The 17,295-nt window shown below is 36.6% G+C and overlaps 1 protein-coding gene across 1 annotated transcript in view; it reads left to right on the top strand.

Moving 5' to 3' along the window:
• Window positions 1–441: 441 nt before the first annotated feature.
• LOC114363065 (inactive serine protease scarface) overlaps window positions 442–17,295 on the top strand; it is an 89,624-nt gene continuing 72,770 nt past the window's right edge. Inside the window, exon 1 of the mRNA XM_028318671.1 lies at window positions 442–561. The gene's annotated coding sequence lies outside the window, so the exon portion shown is untranslated. The remainder of the gene's footprint in view (window positions 562–17,295) is intronic.

Here is a 17,295-nt window from a genome sequence, read left to right as displayed (position 1 = left end):
GCAACATGGAAAGCATTGGGGAGGCCTATGTTCAGCAGTGGACGTCCTGTGGCTGAAATGATGATGATGACTATGATTATGAATAAGAATCGGGAATATTCCCACGTCTCGTTCCCACCGCTGCAACTCCTGTGTAGCCAGGATCTACAGCTTGACCGCCAATAACCCAACCAGTGAAGGTCAAGTTTGTCCCGGGGGACAGTTAAACTGTCATTGGACCCGCAACGAAATTAATCAGAAGAACACAGGAGTTCGAAATTGAAGTTTGACTTCCCTCCATTGCAAAGGGATGACATGGAAGTTGAACCATAATTTTGAACTATGATTAAGAAGTTTCCTCCCCGAAAGTCAGGGGTTTTTTCCCAAACGCTCGCGCGAGGTCAAACCTGCCTCGCTATATAAGCGCTTGTCTCATCCTCCAGCGTTTTGTTGTCACACAGACTTGTTGGTGTTTCGAAAAACGGTGACGTCACGAAAATTTTAAATACGAACGCGTTCGGCTCGCAAGTTTCAGTGCGTGGTGCGATCTAGTGAAGTGACTACGTGGTGCTTATAGTCGATGTGAGTTATTTTTATTTATTTTATTTTATTTAGTGCAGTGACGGTTGATGAAAGTGAATTTTTAATTTAGGGAAAATAAGTCAGCGGATTTTTTTTGGAATTTAATCGTTTTAGAAAGTGCGTATTTTGGAAAAATTTATGCAATTAAAATTAGTAGGAAGAAATACAAATTAGAGAAAATAAATCTTCTGAAATAATACGTAAAGATTTTAAATTGTTTTTAAAATAAGTGCACTTATTTTTTAAACATAACATAATTATAAAACTAACTAAACATATTATAGTACTTTGTTTAATTCAATACGTTTAATTATTTGTTAATCTGTGTGCGGACTATTAAATTTAATTTAAAAAGTGTACTCGTAAGTCAAAGTTATGCCGCATGACTAAAAATCACGTCTAGCCATCTGCTTTTTGAAATAATATAAGATTGTTTTCAATATACAAATAAATACAATTAAAACTATCAAAAATAATTCGCAGTTCATATTGCTTATTAATTTCACAATATTACAAATAAGTTTCAAAACTAATTTCTTTAAACTACAGTTAATATTTTGACCAAAAGTATATTCTCTTAACGTATTATATTATTTCAAAGTATTTAAACAAAATATTTATAAACAATAACCTAAAATTAACATGAAATGAATTTTTGGAAGTCACTTGCTCGTTGAAGTCTTTTGTACGACGTTTCTCAGTTCAAGGAGAAAAAACATATTTTGAAACATTTTTGTATTAATAATGTGTGCTCGTGAATTAATATTAAATATTTGTCTTCGAGGAACTTTACACAATATGCAATTTATTATGTTAATCACATTTGTTTTACATATCTTAGTTTTTAAATAACTTGGAAAAATCTAACTGCTTAGTGGGAATCGAACCCACGACCTTTCGCTTGCCGGGCGACTGCTCTTCCATCTGACTCATCGTGGTTTCAATTTGCACCTTAGGCATTCGATTCTCACATAAACAGTTTGATTTTTCCAAGTTATTTTACAAAAGATCGAGAGGCGACTCTAAACGCCATACATTTTTAGAGTAGGCGCACACCGTTGATTTTTCGTCGGCCGATAGTTTAGTCGGGCAGTTGATCAGTATGGGCATGTATGGGAGTGCGCACACTACGCCGATTCGATTTGGCCGATTCTTTTTTTTTTTTTTTTTTTTTTATCCACAACGAGGAAGCTCTTGGTCTGTATCTCACCTGATGGTAAGTGACGATCAGGCCGAAGGTGGAAGCGAGCTTCACCCGGAATCCGCAACCACGGAGGAACTGGCTATCTTACCTCTAACTGCCGGAACACAACAATGCTGTTAACATTGTTGTTATGGCGACAGACTTAGGTAAGATGGTGGTTAGTCCCGAAGCAGTGGTAGGGTTAATATTGGGACGTGTAAAAGTGCTTTTTAAAAGCCTTTTTGCAAAAATAAATGAGTTTTATGAGTTTTTTTAGTTCTAAATGGCTCGACGATACTTTGAAGTTGAGATGAAAGATTTAATCTACAATATTTAGCACTAAAAAAAACTTGTGAAGATTAAGCCATCTATGGTAGCGGTAGCAAATGTTAGTGCAATAAGCGCGAATATTAATTGACGATTTATAATAGGTCTGTGGTTCCCAAAGTTGTCTGGGCTATACGACTCATCTAATAAAAGTTCCCAAACTCGGGACCCAGCTATAGGAAATTTAACCATTACCAATATACCTACCTAAAATATAATACTTTCTACCAGCAGGGCCCACTCAAAGTTCGCGATTGATAGTTTGGGAAACCATGCTATAGGTACATACATTCTAGTTTGTGCGTTTATTAAATTAAGAGTAGGTATGTATGATTTTTCGTTTCGGTTCGGATTAGGTAATTAGGTACTAATTTTGATACGGGATTGTTTGATTATACGATACGATATATTTAAACATGTTTCAAGAGTATTTAGCTTTTGTATTATTATTGTAAATATTGATTCAACAATGAGGTTTCGAAACACCATGTAGGTACGTACAGGTATATACTCGTATAAGTACGTACAGGTATATGACATGTAGTCGTCTCGCAAAATTGGAATGATGTCTAGCCTTCAATGATTCTCATTTATTTAATTCAATAACCAACTTATTGACTATTATTACAGTAATTTATTTAATACAAATTATAATTTCGTTTTGATTTATAACTACTGTAAATACATTATGCTAAATTCATATCCTTTTTTGACATGAAAGAAAATAAAAGTGTTGTATTTTGTTTCGCAAAATCTCTTGAATGATTCATTTTAGTATCAATTTTAATACGTAACTTAATTGATATCGCCGAATTATAATAATTATCTACGAAATTCTGAACTAGCAAAGTTGAATCTAATTTACATCTGACTTTTTGACACTAAAAAGTATGTCAGTCGGTAAAAAGTGGTGGCATTTGGTAAGTTCTCGGTCAGTTTTATTGGAAAACTAGCGACCGTCCGCGACTTCGTACTCGTGGATCCCGTTTTACCCCCTTAGGGGTGGAGTTTCGTAAAATCCTTTCTTAGCGGATGCCTACGTCATAACATCTACCTGCATGCCAAATTTCAGCCCGATCCGTCCAGTGGTTTGGGCTGTGCGTTGATAGATCACTATGTCAGTCAGTCAGTCACCTTTGAGTTATAGATTGTTTTATTTTTATCCTCAAAAAGAAAGCTCTTTAGATTATAGTAGGTACTCTTGAATTGTTCATGGAAACAAGAGATTAAATGTTCATATATTCTTAATTCATCATCATCAGGTCATTTAGTCTCCACTGCAGGAGCACGTCTCTAATTGACCAGAGGCAAGAGGATTTGTCCTACACTCCCCACGCTGGCCAGACGGGTTGGGGAGGCCTGATGGTCGCATATTTGTCCCTTAGTCGCCTCTTACGACATCCACGGGAAGAGTGGGGTTGGTCCTATTCTAACCTGAAGGCACCACAGGTCATAATTATACGAGCAGCTGGCCTCACAACCCGTCTGGCCAGCGTGTAGGACAAATCCTCTTGCCTCTGGTCAATTAGAGGGGGTCATGCTCCTGCAATGGAGGCTAAATGACCTGATGATTATGATGAATGAATAGTATTTATTTAGTTTAGGATGGAGATTTTGAATGAATTCTATTGCGTTTGAAGTTTTACCAATAAAATCAAACTACGTTACCGCGAATTGTTATTCGACAAAATTATACAAATCTTAAGTTTATTTTGTACAATTTACATAACTCAACCACTCGGTATCCGGGATGACGTCACTTGGCGAGTAACACGCACAAAATCGACTTTGACACTATCGTAATAAGGTGTATTTTGTGACGACAGTTTTGCTATCTACGATTGGAATACATAAGTTTCGTTATTTATTGGGCAAGAGGATTATTTTTTAGGAAAATCTTATTTAATGTCGATATATTATGCACAGACTAGTATAAATAAATAAATTGCCTAAACATTCCTAAACAGCGCCATCAAGTCCAAAAACTAGGCAAAAATTCATGAAATATGTAATTCATTGAAAAGGAGGCTGACAATAGTGACTGAGATTCTTGCGCTGAGTGCTGAGAAGAGCAGCACTGGCCCATTTATTGTACCGAAGCAGTGGTAGGGTTAATACTGGGACGTGTAAAAGTGCTTTTTTAAAGCCTATTTGCATAAAGAAATGAATTTTAAATAAGGTTACAAGGTCACCTTATTTAGCAACTGGAAATTTCTTCCAGCCTTTAATTACTTGTTTTAGTAAACATATTATTTAAACAAAGCATATGCTATTAAAATTAACGTAACATACTCAGAAACGGTCATAAAGTATGTATATTTTAGCATAGCAAAGCAAATATATTTTGACACATTCATACGCGTTGGGTAAGTTGAGACTTTAAGACTTTGTGTGTGTAAGCAGTGTAAGCTGGAATTACTTTACTTGTAGCTTAATAAGACGAAAGACTCCCACCCATATCTCAGACACTGACCCAGTTAAGAAATAATTCAAAGTTGTTAAAAATCATGCAAGCAGGTCCAGTAGTTAAGCTACAGTGAAGATATTTATACTGAATTCCGGCTTTTTACTTAAATTTCACAAAAATCTCAATAACTTTGGAACCATTGAAAATCGCGGAACATACATGGGGGTTATATCGATAGGTATTGAAGTCCCCCATCGTTTGACTTACGATGATCCACCCCCCCTTTTACACCCTGTATAGTTTAAAGCACTTTTTCAGGGCACTTATACACGTCCTAAATGTCTTATGCCCGTTTTCACCATCAATTCCTAATTTTTAAGTGACCCCTATGGTACTCGTAACTCATAACAGAAATTTTGTTTTCATAGGGGTCACTTTTTAAAAATTAGTGCTCGATGGTGAAAACGGGCATTATTCTATCACTTCAGGACAAAAAAGCTGGTGCTAAGAACTGTTGAAACAAACTTATTTGTTTGGACAATAATTAGAAGTTGTTTCCTCATCATCATCAGTTTTGACCATCCCAACCCCTTGCTTAATAATCCTTTTAGGGTAGCTGCCAAAGCCACGATGACCCAAACTTCATGATGCACCAAACTTTCTTACCTATTTTGGGAACATGCGCTGACATATCAAGCAAATAAATGAATTTTGATTTTGATTTGATTTGATAATTTCAGCTTTTATAAAATAACGTAGGTCTGGCATTTACTAGCTCTTAGGCGAGTTGCACCACCTTTGACCGTAACTTTAACGATAACCGGTGATTTTTATATAGAGTTTGAAAATAAGATGGTGCAACCCAGCCTTACACCCGTATTCACAAACGATGCTTGCTTAAGTGAAGCAGCAAATCGAATGCACAGAGTTTAATAGAGCTCTGTGATTAATTCGTGTGACACCCTGTGCGTCCACGCGCACTGTGAGACCTCATAGTAATGTTTGTGAGGGCGTTAGTTTATGTGCTTTCGTTAAAATTTTTAGATAGACCGATGTCTCTAAAATATATTTTAAAATGCATTGAAGAACCTACCTCAATACAATTTTTCAAAAGATTTATCAACATTACAAATGCAACTGACCTTTTTAACATACGGCTTGTATTTAGAAATGTCATACAGAATTGATGAGTCGAATTCGCCACGGCCATACAAACGATGTTAATCCTTCAATTATGTGGATTAGTGATGTCAACGGTCAAGTCGATTTGGCAATATCGATAGAATCGTAATTGGCAAATAAAAATATATCGTGAATAATTTTTAAGAGGATAAAAAATATACGTTATGTTGGATTTAGTTACTGTTTAAACAGAAAAGAGATTATTGGGTATTACAAAATATAAAACTGTTAAAAATTCTTTTTTTAAGCGGTAAGCTTAAAGCTTGCTTTAAGTTTTAGGGGGTTGAATTTAGCAAAATCCAAGGCAGGTATTTGACCGCAATCGCATCTGATGTTAAGTGAGATGCAGTCTAGGATGGTACATATCTGCCCTGTAAGTATACCTAGTTGTTGCAATTCACGAAGGCCAGTGAGCTTTACATGTGTGGTGGCTCGCTACTGTTCGTTTTACAAAAGTTTTGATAGACATTACACTATCGTTATGTGCATGTACACGTACATACACAAGTAAAGCTCACTCGCCTTCGTGAGTTGTAAGAACTATACGAGTATTTAAAGTACGGCCAACGAGAAGCGATACCAAATGTAAACAAACCCAATGTCATGGGTGAACCCGTCTGACTTTGACATATTTTGGCGGGAGAACGAGACATTACGACAAATACACAAGATGGGAAGAGACAGAATATTGTCAACTCGACAGTCGCATCGACCTTTTGTATCGCTGCTATAGTCTGGTCCGGTAGCGCATTTTCTTACATAACTTTTCAATTCCTATCATTGGAGGTCCGAAAATATTTCTCATACAATTTGATACCATAATGATCATTCTTCAGAAAAAATTTAAAACCTACATATTTAAAAACATAATCATTGATATTCATAATATCACTAATCATACACTTAGTTTTTACTAATATTTGTTTTCATATATTTTTCTATACTAATGATCGAAACTCATAATCATTCGAATAAATAACTATAATATTCATAAATGTGATGTATCCTAATATATGTTTTCATAAATTTATTACTCATAAGTGTATTTATCCATATTATTGAAAATCATGATGTCTATATTCGTATTAAATCGTATTTTAATATTAAATTAATTTGAAATGGTCCAAAACAGGCTATTTTGTGCCACAAAACTAACGTGACAGAAACGAATCGCTGCAAAACCGACTCCACGTAGTCTTGTCTGCCCTACCCCTAGAGTGTAATTTAAAAGCCGGAGGCGCGGAGGGAGGGCAGCCCTCGCCCGCTGTAACGAGGCTCAGGCGCCCGGGCGAGCTGGAGCGGCTGAGGCTGGTCGCCGAGGCGCCGAAGGCGCCGATGGCGGTCCAAAAAGCCGAAGCTGCGGAAGCAAGCGTGGGTGCCTGAGCCTCGTTACGCAAGGGCGGAAGGGCTGCACATCCCGCAGCGCCGGAGACGACGAGATACCAATGCATGCTGCATGCTTGCTTTCATGCTGCATGCTCTGCATGCTTATTTACTCTATTAAATTATATATGATTTTTTTAAAGATACGAGTATGTCTGTTATAAAGTAAATTATTCTGAACAACAACATTATGAGTTGAAGTATGTTCTTAGTAACAACATTATTAATTAAAACAATATGATCAATGAAAGTTATGAAGAAAAAAGATCTGAAAATAAAAATTATGTATTTTAAATGGTTCTTGGTAGTAACAGTATTGATAAAAAAAATATGATTACTAACTGTTATGAGCTCCGATGGTAGTAATAAAAATGTATGAATAAAAAAAGTATGAAAAATAAAATTATGAAGAGAGATTATTATGAACACAAATCGGTAGTAAGACAAAGAATAGGATTTAGAATTGTATGTGAGCCAATATAGAACCGTCTGGTCCGTGAGCACGTAGAATTTTGTCTAATGACCCCAAGCTACCCATCCTTATCGCTCGCGCGTAATTATGTTGCTATCGCGCTCGCACACTCACTGCGGGTGCCAATCGCACAGTCGCGACAGCAATATAATTACGCGCGAGCGATAAGGATGGGTAGCTAGGGGTCATTGGACAAAATTCTACGTGCTCACGGACCGGGCTTTAGTTGGCCGTACTTTACTCATTCTCGCCTTTAAAAAGGCCCAGATTGTAGTATCCTTTATGTTATCGATATAATTTCACAACACTACCCCTTACGGATCAGTAGAGCCTGCTAAGACTATTGTCTTAAAATGAACATTTGCCTGTAGATCAAACCATTTACATTATTGTTTTAATATGCTAATTTAAACCTTGCTATGGTTTAGGCACCAATAAATACACCCAAATATGTATGTCGTTACAGCATAAGGTAATAAAAATTTAGTTTTGCAATACATTTTGAGTGGATCATTTTTCTTTATGTTGTTTTGATAGACGTCAATGTTCATATTTGTTTATTTCCTTGTTTATTATATTATTATCTAACTAGCTTTTGCCCGCGACTTCGCTCGCTTGGAATTTTGTCTGTCACAGAAAAACTTTATCGCGCGCGTCCCTGCTCAAAAACCGGGATAAAAACTACCTATGTCCTTTCCAGGGACTCAAACTATCTCTATGCAAAATTTCATCAAAATCGGTTCAGTGGTTTAGGCGTGAAGCAAGACAGACAGACAGAGTTACTTTCGCATTTATAATATTAGTATAGAGTACCTATATAGATTATCTAATAACAAGATATTGGTATGTCGCGAAAAATTAAAAATCTCTTTCTACACAAAGCCTTCAGTGGAGTAGGACCTAAGGATATTATGGCTGACTATTATTTAAAAGACAAGAGGGCATGGATTTTACTTGCTTTGCTCTTATTCGATATCAAGTGCGTGCCAGAGTGAGAAAAAAATTAAAAACTAATCTTATCTCCTAAACTAAGTAAAATCATAGAACATACATGGGGTGATTTAGATACACCTTAATAATAATAATAAATACACTTTATTGCACACCAAACAAATAACATAACAGAAGAAAAGGAACACACAAGGTACAATTAGGCGGTCTTATCGCTATGAAGCGATCTCTTCCAGACAACCTATGGTGAGGACAGTTACTTGAAACAAATATGAAGGGATGTAAGGAATCTTAATTTTAGCTTTGAATGTAAACTCCCTTGCGATCCTGTTTAAATAAATAAATAAAAATAAATATCCTTGGAGATTTTTACACTACGCTTCTAGTCCCAAACTAAGCAAAGCTTGTACTATGGGTACTAGACAACGGATATAAACATAATTAAATACTTTTTTTTTGTAAATACATACATATTATACATAGACCACCCAGACACGTCACAGAAATTAAAGTTCATCATTTCAATTTCTGCCCGGCCGGGAATCGAACCCGGGACCTCTCGGCATAGTAGTCCGTTCCGAACCACTACACCAAACGGCCGACTATAATGGTTTAATACAAACATGATTTTTCTCTTAAAAAATCACTTGCTTCAAGCAGGACGTGAACTGGCGACATTTCACTCGTCGACTACTCCATCACAAGCGATGCTTACTTAAATGAAGCAGGAAATCGAACACACAGCGTTGAATAGAGCTCTGTGATTGGTTCGTGTGTCACCCTGTGCGTCCACGCGCACTGTGAGACCTCATATTTGTAAATACGGGCGTAACCACTAAGCAATAGAGACATCGGTACACTGTCGAAATATTCAAGTGTATTTTACGCTGTGTCCATGCAAGTATCACCCTTATGCGAAGCGGCAAGCGAAAGGTCACAAGTTCAAGTCCTACCTGAGGCAGTTTTTTTCAAGTAAGAAATCTTGTGATATCTTTCGTCACTTTTTCGAAGAGCGTCATAGTTATACATCTCTATATAAGCCAGTGGTTTCACGTGAGGATTTATTTGGCACAAAAAGTTTTATATGCACTCTTTTGGATATAATTTTATAGGATAACTAGCAGCCGCCGGCAACTTCGTACGCGTGGATCCCGTTTTACCCCCTTAGGGGTTGAATTTTGCAAAATCCCGTCTTAGTGAGCACCTACGTTCTAAAAGGAACCCTCATGCAAAATTTGAGGTCCAACTACTTGTAGTTTCTGAGATTTCGTAATGAGTGAGTCAGTAACACTTGGGTGTTTTCACATCTTTGGAACCAATAAAAGCATTAACATTAACTACTACGTGACGTGCGAAACGTAAACTTAATATTATTCAAGAATTCTTTCTTTCCGTGGATGTCGTAAGCGATTAATGGACAATAAGCAACTTATTCGTTCCAAAGAACACTCCGAGTGACACTTTGCCATCCTTTAATCACCTATGGATAGGTGATCAAAGTGTACCTACTTTTTATCCATAGGTTATCAAATGACACCAATGATACCTGGAGTTCACTTTGAACACCTGGATTATATCACCCAGGTGATCAAAGTGGACTCCGTCCGAGTGACACTTTGGCATCCTTTGACCACCTATGGATAGGTGATCAAAGTGGACTCCAGTGTACCTACCATGAGTTTACGTAAGGTGTGCTCGCTAGCGACTGCGTAAAAAAATGACATTAATTGTATGACATATTGTGCCGCGCCCCTAGCGGCTACTTTCAAGAACCAAAATCTTCATAGATATTTTTGACGTACTCGCTAGCGAGCACACCTAACGTAAACTCATGGTAGGTACACAGGTGACATTTTGATGTCCTTTGATCACACGTGGAAAAGAATCACCCAGGTGATCAAAGTGAACCCCGAGTGCCACTTTGGCGTTCTATAATTACCTATAAATATAAGATTTTAAACTTTCGCGTTCCATTTCAATTATACATAGTAAGACTCGGGTCTTAACGTGACCTATGGATAGGTGATCAAAGTGGGCTCCAGGTGACATTTTGGTGTCCTTTGATCACACGTGGAATAAGAATCACCGTCAAAACACCCAATATTTGATAATAAGCTCCTAGTTTCACCTTCGCTCGAGGTCAGTTTCATTATTGACACTTTAGTCATACTCGTAAGAATACGTAATGCCGTTTGTAGGTCACTGTTTGTGCTCGAGCTAGCACCTTATATGATTGTGATAGGTGTGATATTGCAATGACAAGGGTAGGATGATGTGCGTCAACGTTAAAACCGGTCACAGATTTATGTGATAATTAAAAGATAGATGATTATTATTTAGAATCTTAATTTCAAACCTATATAATACTAGCGACCTGCCCCTGCTTCATACAGGCATGTACAATGTATTATTCCTACTTAAAAAAACTTTCATCTTGAATCACTCTATCTATTAAAAAAATCCATTGCGTAGTTTTATTCATTAAAATCGGTTAAGTGGTTTAGGCGTTTAGCGACACAGACAGACAGACAGAGCTACTTTCGCATTTATAATATTAGTAGGGATATCCTAGACGAGTGAACACAAGCTGAGCCGCACTACTCGTGTATATTTTGGTAAATGAATAATCAATTTCATTAACTCTATTGATTGATATTTTTTCTTGCATCACAGTAGCCATTGTTGAAAGTTAAAAAACAGCAAACAAGTTTTTATTTTATTCTTTAATTGGACGTGTTTATCCAAATATTTATGAACATTTTAACACTACCTTTTGCCAGTGACTTCTCTCGAGTAGATTAGAGACTACCTCTTCACAAACGATACTTGCCTAAGTGGAGCAGCAAATCGAATGCACAGCGTTTAATAGAGCTCTCTGATTGGTTCGTGTGACACCATGTGCGTCCACGCGCACTGTGAGACCTCATAGTAATGTTTGCGAGTCAATACGGGCGTTAGTCATGGTCTAATATAGTTTTCATCGCGCTTCAAATACAATCGTAAATTGTCAACTATGTATTTTTAATCAATCTTTATTTTCTTACTAAAGGCATAAATATAAATATTTCAGATCTCTTACTAGATAAATTTACTCAATACTCTACGTTTTATTGCATCCATTATGTACTTAATATTAGAACATTTTGGGCCCTGTAGGGCACGGCAATTAGGAGAGAGGAGTTGTTGGTTGGTTCCTGATCAAACTTGTCTTTTGTGTACGCTTTTACATGTCCCGTTAGTACTTTAACCCTACCACTGCTTCGGGACAACAAATGGGACAAATAATGGAACCATTTCACCTCTTTTCATCCCTTTATTTGGGACAAATAACGATAGAAAAGTTTATCAACATTTGTTCAGTGGTTTACCTAAGAATGAAATCGTAACAGACAGATAGAGACTTTGTTTAATAATAATATATCTGTTTACTAATAACATTCATATATTTTGCCAAAATATCATCAGTCAATTTATTTATTATGAGTTCTTTACAATCATGTTAATCTGACATTTGTAGACATTTATTCGATTGAATGTCAATTAATCAGTGTGTTCATTTAAAAATAACAAGCTTTGCCCGCGGCTTCTTACGCGTGAAAATAAATTGAATGTTTTTTCCCGTTTTTGCAAGATTTTTCTTTACTGCTCCGCCCCTATTAGCTGTAGGGTGATGTGAAACAGCCATAGCCTTCCTCAACAAATGGGCTATCAAACACAAAAATATTTTATCAATTCGGACTTGTAATTACTGAGATAAGTCGAACCTTAACTTCGAACTCCACATATGCTCTTCTGATTAATTTCGTTGCGGGTCCAATGACAGTTTAACTTTCCCCCGGGACAAACTTGACCTTCACTGGTTGGGTTATTGGCGGTCAAGCTGTAGATCCTGGCTACACAGGAGTTGCAGCGGTGGGAACGAGAGGTGGGAATAGTCCCGTACCGATATTAGCGCGTTCAACAAAACAAACAAACTCTTTAGTTTTTTAATATTAGTATTAATAAATGCTACTTAATTATATCAATTGTGCTAAGCCTCAATGAATCATACAACTTACATTTTTAGAGAAACATAGCCGGATGTTTGCAATGTATCGCGTAAAAAATATTCTTCAACTGTGTACTTATTTTTTGCAAACAATACTTACTCAGAATTCAATTGAATAAATGATGAATGTGAGTACAGTTCGTTAGGAAGAGCTCATTATATTCGTTTTGTTATTTCCCAGATTTTAATTATAGTAGAGATGTTGAATTTATTAAGTAACTAGCGGCCGCCCGCGACTTCGTACGCGTGGATCCCGTTTTACCCCCTTAGGGGTGGAGTTTCGTAAAATCCTTTCTTAGCGGACGCCTACGTCATAACATCTATCTGCATGCCAAATTTCAGCCAGATCCGTCCAGTGATTTGGGCTGTTTGTTGATAGATCACTATGTCAGTGAGTCAGTCACCTTTGAGTTATAATTTGGAAGATTGTTTTAATTAATTTCTTATTTATTATTTAATTTATCCATTGGACTATTTGTTTATTAAAAATCTTTATTTCACACATAAAAAAAGCGGTACAACAGGCGAACTTAATGCCATGTGGCATTCTCTACCAGATAACCTTGGGCAAAATAGAAAATTTAGGTAGTAGACTATTGTGGTGAACCTATATTTTGACGTTCATAAGTGCCACTTGTGGTCTAAACTGAATAAATATATTTTTGATTTTGATTTTTTATTTTGAACCCACTCGTAACACAAGCATAATGTACGATCACTATAGTTTACATTATGCATTAAACAAAATATATTATTATGATAGAGCTTGAGCTATAGGCTATAAAAATTAATAATTTATGCTTAAATATTTTAAAGAAAGTAAAAAAGTACCTAATACCTGTAACATAAAAAATAAATTACAAATAACCCAAAACTGTTGCCAAGTAAACTTAGAGCTATCTTAACTACGTACATAAATAAATAATGTAAGTATAATATTATGTAAATATCTTTTATTGGACTGGTTTGGAGCAGGATCTTTAGTTATTTTAGTATAATTGAAGATATATACGAAATTTATGTGAAAATTGTTGGTGGGCTTCGTTTATCTAAGATTTTGATGTCTATCGTCTAGTAAATAAAATATATTTAATCTTTTCAAATACCAATTTTTAGCATACTCAATTTTTTATAAGTTATCTAAAAGTTACTGAAACTCGAAGAAAGTGACTAAGCGTTTCGATAACTCTTTTATAATGCGAATAGCTAGGGACTGGAATTCGCTGCCTGCTGCTGTCTTTCCTGAACACTATAATCCGGGCCTTTTCAAGGCGAGAGTGAATAGGCACTTACAGGACAGATATGTACCATCTAAGGCTGCATCTCACTGAATCAGGTGTGATTGCGGTCAAACACCTGCCTTGTTCTGCATAAAAAATCAAGCAAAACATTGTGTTATCTTATTACACTGTAAGGTTCTACTATTTTAGCAAAAAAGTGGTCTGATATGCTATTATAACTACTTAATAAAAGTCGCGTTGGAGTCCCGTTGCATGATTTAAATGAAAAAAAGAACTAATTTGCATATTTTTTAAACAGACAAGCACATACAGACATCTAATTGTGTCTAGAATGTGAAATGATTCAGAATTTATTGCAGCTAAAATTTATAAAATTATAGACAAACAAAAAAGCGTTGCTTGCAATAAATTAATTTTTAATAGAGATGAAAACTGGATTTCCAATTATAATCGAAGCATTTTAGATACATTATTGTTTATAGTGTCTGTTTTTTAAGAATTTTAAATAAATTGCATTTCTTTTAATTTAATGTGCTAAATAAAATGCTCAAAAAAAGTCCTGCCAACGTGGGGAGTGCAGCCCAAATCCTCCATTTCGTTCGTTCGTTTCAGCCGAAAGACGTTCACTGCTGGACAAAGGCCTCCCAAGGATTTCCAAATCCTCCATTTGCGGGTAAATTAGACAGGGTCGTGCTCCTGCAATGGAGACTAAATGACCTGATGATCCTTTTACAAATAAAATACGCCTTCGTGTTTTGAAACCAGATTGATTTCAAAATGCTTACGTATCTCTCTCCAGTGTCGGAATAAATAACAATACTACAATGTGTCCAATAAAAACTATAATCAATTGATAACAACTGTGGGGACATGCGATGCGCGCGTCGTTTACGTAAGATTTCCTTGAAGTGTACGACGAAAGACGTTGTTTTCAACCACAACGGGGACGCTTTTGGTCTGTATCTTATATGACTTAAATTCTATCAGGGTTTAAGGTGTTAAGTGGTCAAGGGGTCAGACTGGCCAACTCGTGATCCGGGGAACGCGGGATCGGTTCTCGCCGCCGCTCAACTATTGTGGTGAGCTCACTCGTGACACAAGCATATTTAGCTCCATACATAGTAAATATTTAAAAAGACTAAGAATTCCCTTCTCGTTTCCACCGCTGCAACTCCTGGGAGTTAGGATTAGGAGCTAGGATCTACAACTTTGTCCTCGAGGAAAGTAAAAAAATCGTGAAGAAGCTTGTCTGTATAAAAAGGCAACTGTCTTTGTCGGATCTATCAACACAGCTTAAATGTTAATGTTAACAGCATTATTGTGTTCCGGCAGTCAGAGGTAAGATATAGCCAGTTCATTCGTGGTTGAGGATTCCGGGTGAAGCTCACTTCCACCTTCGGCCTGATCATTACTTACCATCAGGTGCGATTGTGGTCAAATACCTGCATACAGGCCAATAGCTTCCATGTTGTGGATAAAAAAAACTTTTAGTTACTTGTTTTTGTTTTTTTCAGGCAGTAAATTATTTATGACGTCTAGGCATCTAATAATAAAGGATTTCCCGAAATTCACCGCATAAGGGGATGAAAATAGGGTCCAAAGATTAACGTGAGTGAAGCAGTGGAAAAAAAGCTAGTTCTCAATAAATCATATTCACAGAAAATGTTATTAAAATGTCACATCATTCATCAGGTAATCAATCCTAAGAAACTCTATTCCGATGCGCCAATTATCGTAATTAACTGTAGTAGACACGTGACTTGCCATGTGACAATGGCATTTCTATGGTGTTCTTTCTATGCCATGGGTATGATTTTTTTCAAATTCAAGACTACGGCTTTTTTAATGCAAAAACCTTTATTTGTCATCTGCCATCCACATTGAAATGGAGGGAGGTCGATCTTAGCTTGGAACTCCTATGTTCTTCTGATTAATTTCGTAGCGGGTCCGATGACAGTTTAACTTTCCCCCGGGACAAACTTGGCCTTCACTGGTTGGATTTGCAACGGTAGGAACAAGAGTTGGGCTTAGTCCCATTCATCTTCTTCATCATCATCGGGTCGTAGTCTCCACTGCAGGATCACGCCTCTCTAATTTACCAGAGGCAAATGGAGGATTTGTCCTACACTCCCCACGCTGGCCAGACGGGTTGGGGAGGCCTGCTGATGTTCGCATATTTGTCCCTTAGTCACCTCTTACGACATCTGATCCTTTTCTGCCGGAACCGGCATGGTTACGACATTGCTGGCTCAAATAATTCTGATGTCAGATAAGAAATACCTACTTATTCTCTGAACTGTATTTCACATTAATCATGGAGTGATGTCAAACATTTGATGACGTCCATAAAACTGACAGAGCGCAGGCGACAAAAAACCAGAACGTCTCAAAAATATCTAGATACAACATCTAAATCGATCCATTTATGCTATAAATTACGCTTATTACCTATTGTGATGGGATCTTCAATGGTAAAGGTGCTTACACATTACAATATTTGCATGTAACAGCTATTCTATGTCGAACCGAACATTATAGATTATGAGACGTTTATATAAAGGCTCGCTAAGATCAAATCTTTAAGTTTTTTTATCACCTTTTGGTATCAAGTTAAAATTTTGTTTGGTTTGACTGATAGAGTTTATTCTAAGTCTGCCTTGCTTACTACCACCATCTGACCTAAGTCTGTCGCCGTAACAACAATGTTGACAGCATTGTAAGATAGCTAATTTCTTTGTGGTTGAGGATTCCGAGTTAAGTTCGCTTCCACCTTCGTCAATCACGTAATGCTCAGATTTTTTTATTATCTAGTAATTTTTTACTGACCGAAGATCTGGTGAACATCGCGAGAAGTGCAAGACTGGTCAATATAGAAATTCGTTAGAGAGGCTTTTGTCCAGCATTGGACGTCATTTGACTGAAAAGAACGAACATTTATGTTGCAATTGACTGCTACAATGCGTGTCCACCTTAAGACCTTATCCGAATGACAAACAGTCTTTCATATCTATATTTTGGCGTTACGTAAAAACAATACTTATAAGCTGTAACAAAGGTAAGCTCGTGACCCATTGGGTATGACATAATGCATTACCTGGAGATATACTGCCTAATATATGACCAGGTCATACAGGTTATTCATTTTATAAACACAAGAAAGTCAAGTGTAAAGATGTCACTCGTTTTTGGATATGTATGAGAGTGCAGGTCAATTTTCAACCGACTTCAAAAAAGGAGGAGGTTCTCAATTCGACCCGTATGTTTTTTTTTTTCTATGTTTGTTACGCGATAACTCCGCCAATTATGAACCGATTTGAACAAATCTTTTTTCGGCGTATAGGTAATAATACCTCAAGGGTGGTCCCATTTAAATTTAATAATAGAAAAAACAACCCCCAAGGGTGGAAAATTGGGGATGAACTAAATGAACTTTTTTATACGCAATATCGCCGCCGATTATAAATCAATTTGAACGATTATTTTTTTATTGAATAGGTATTATATTATCAAAAGGGTGGTTTCGTGCGAATTTGAAGTAAT

Source organism: Ostrinia furnacalis, unplaced genomic scaffold (assembly GCF_004193835.3).
Source record: "Ostrinia furnacalis isolate ACB-3 unplaced genomic scaffold, ASM419383v2 OfSCF6976, whole genome shotgun sequence".
NCBI classification, from domain to species: Eukaryota; Metazoa; Arthropoda; class Insecta; order Lepidoptera; family Crambidae; genus Ostrinia; species Ostrinia furnacalis.
This window is presented reverse-complemented; position numbering and strand designations above follow the sequence as displayed.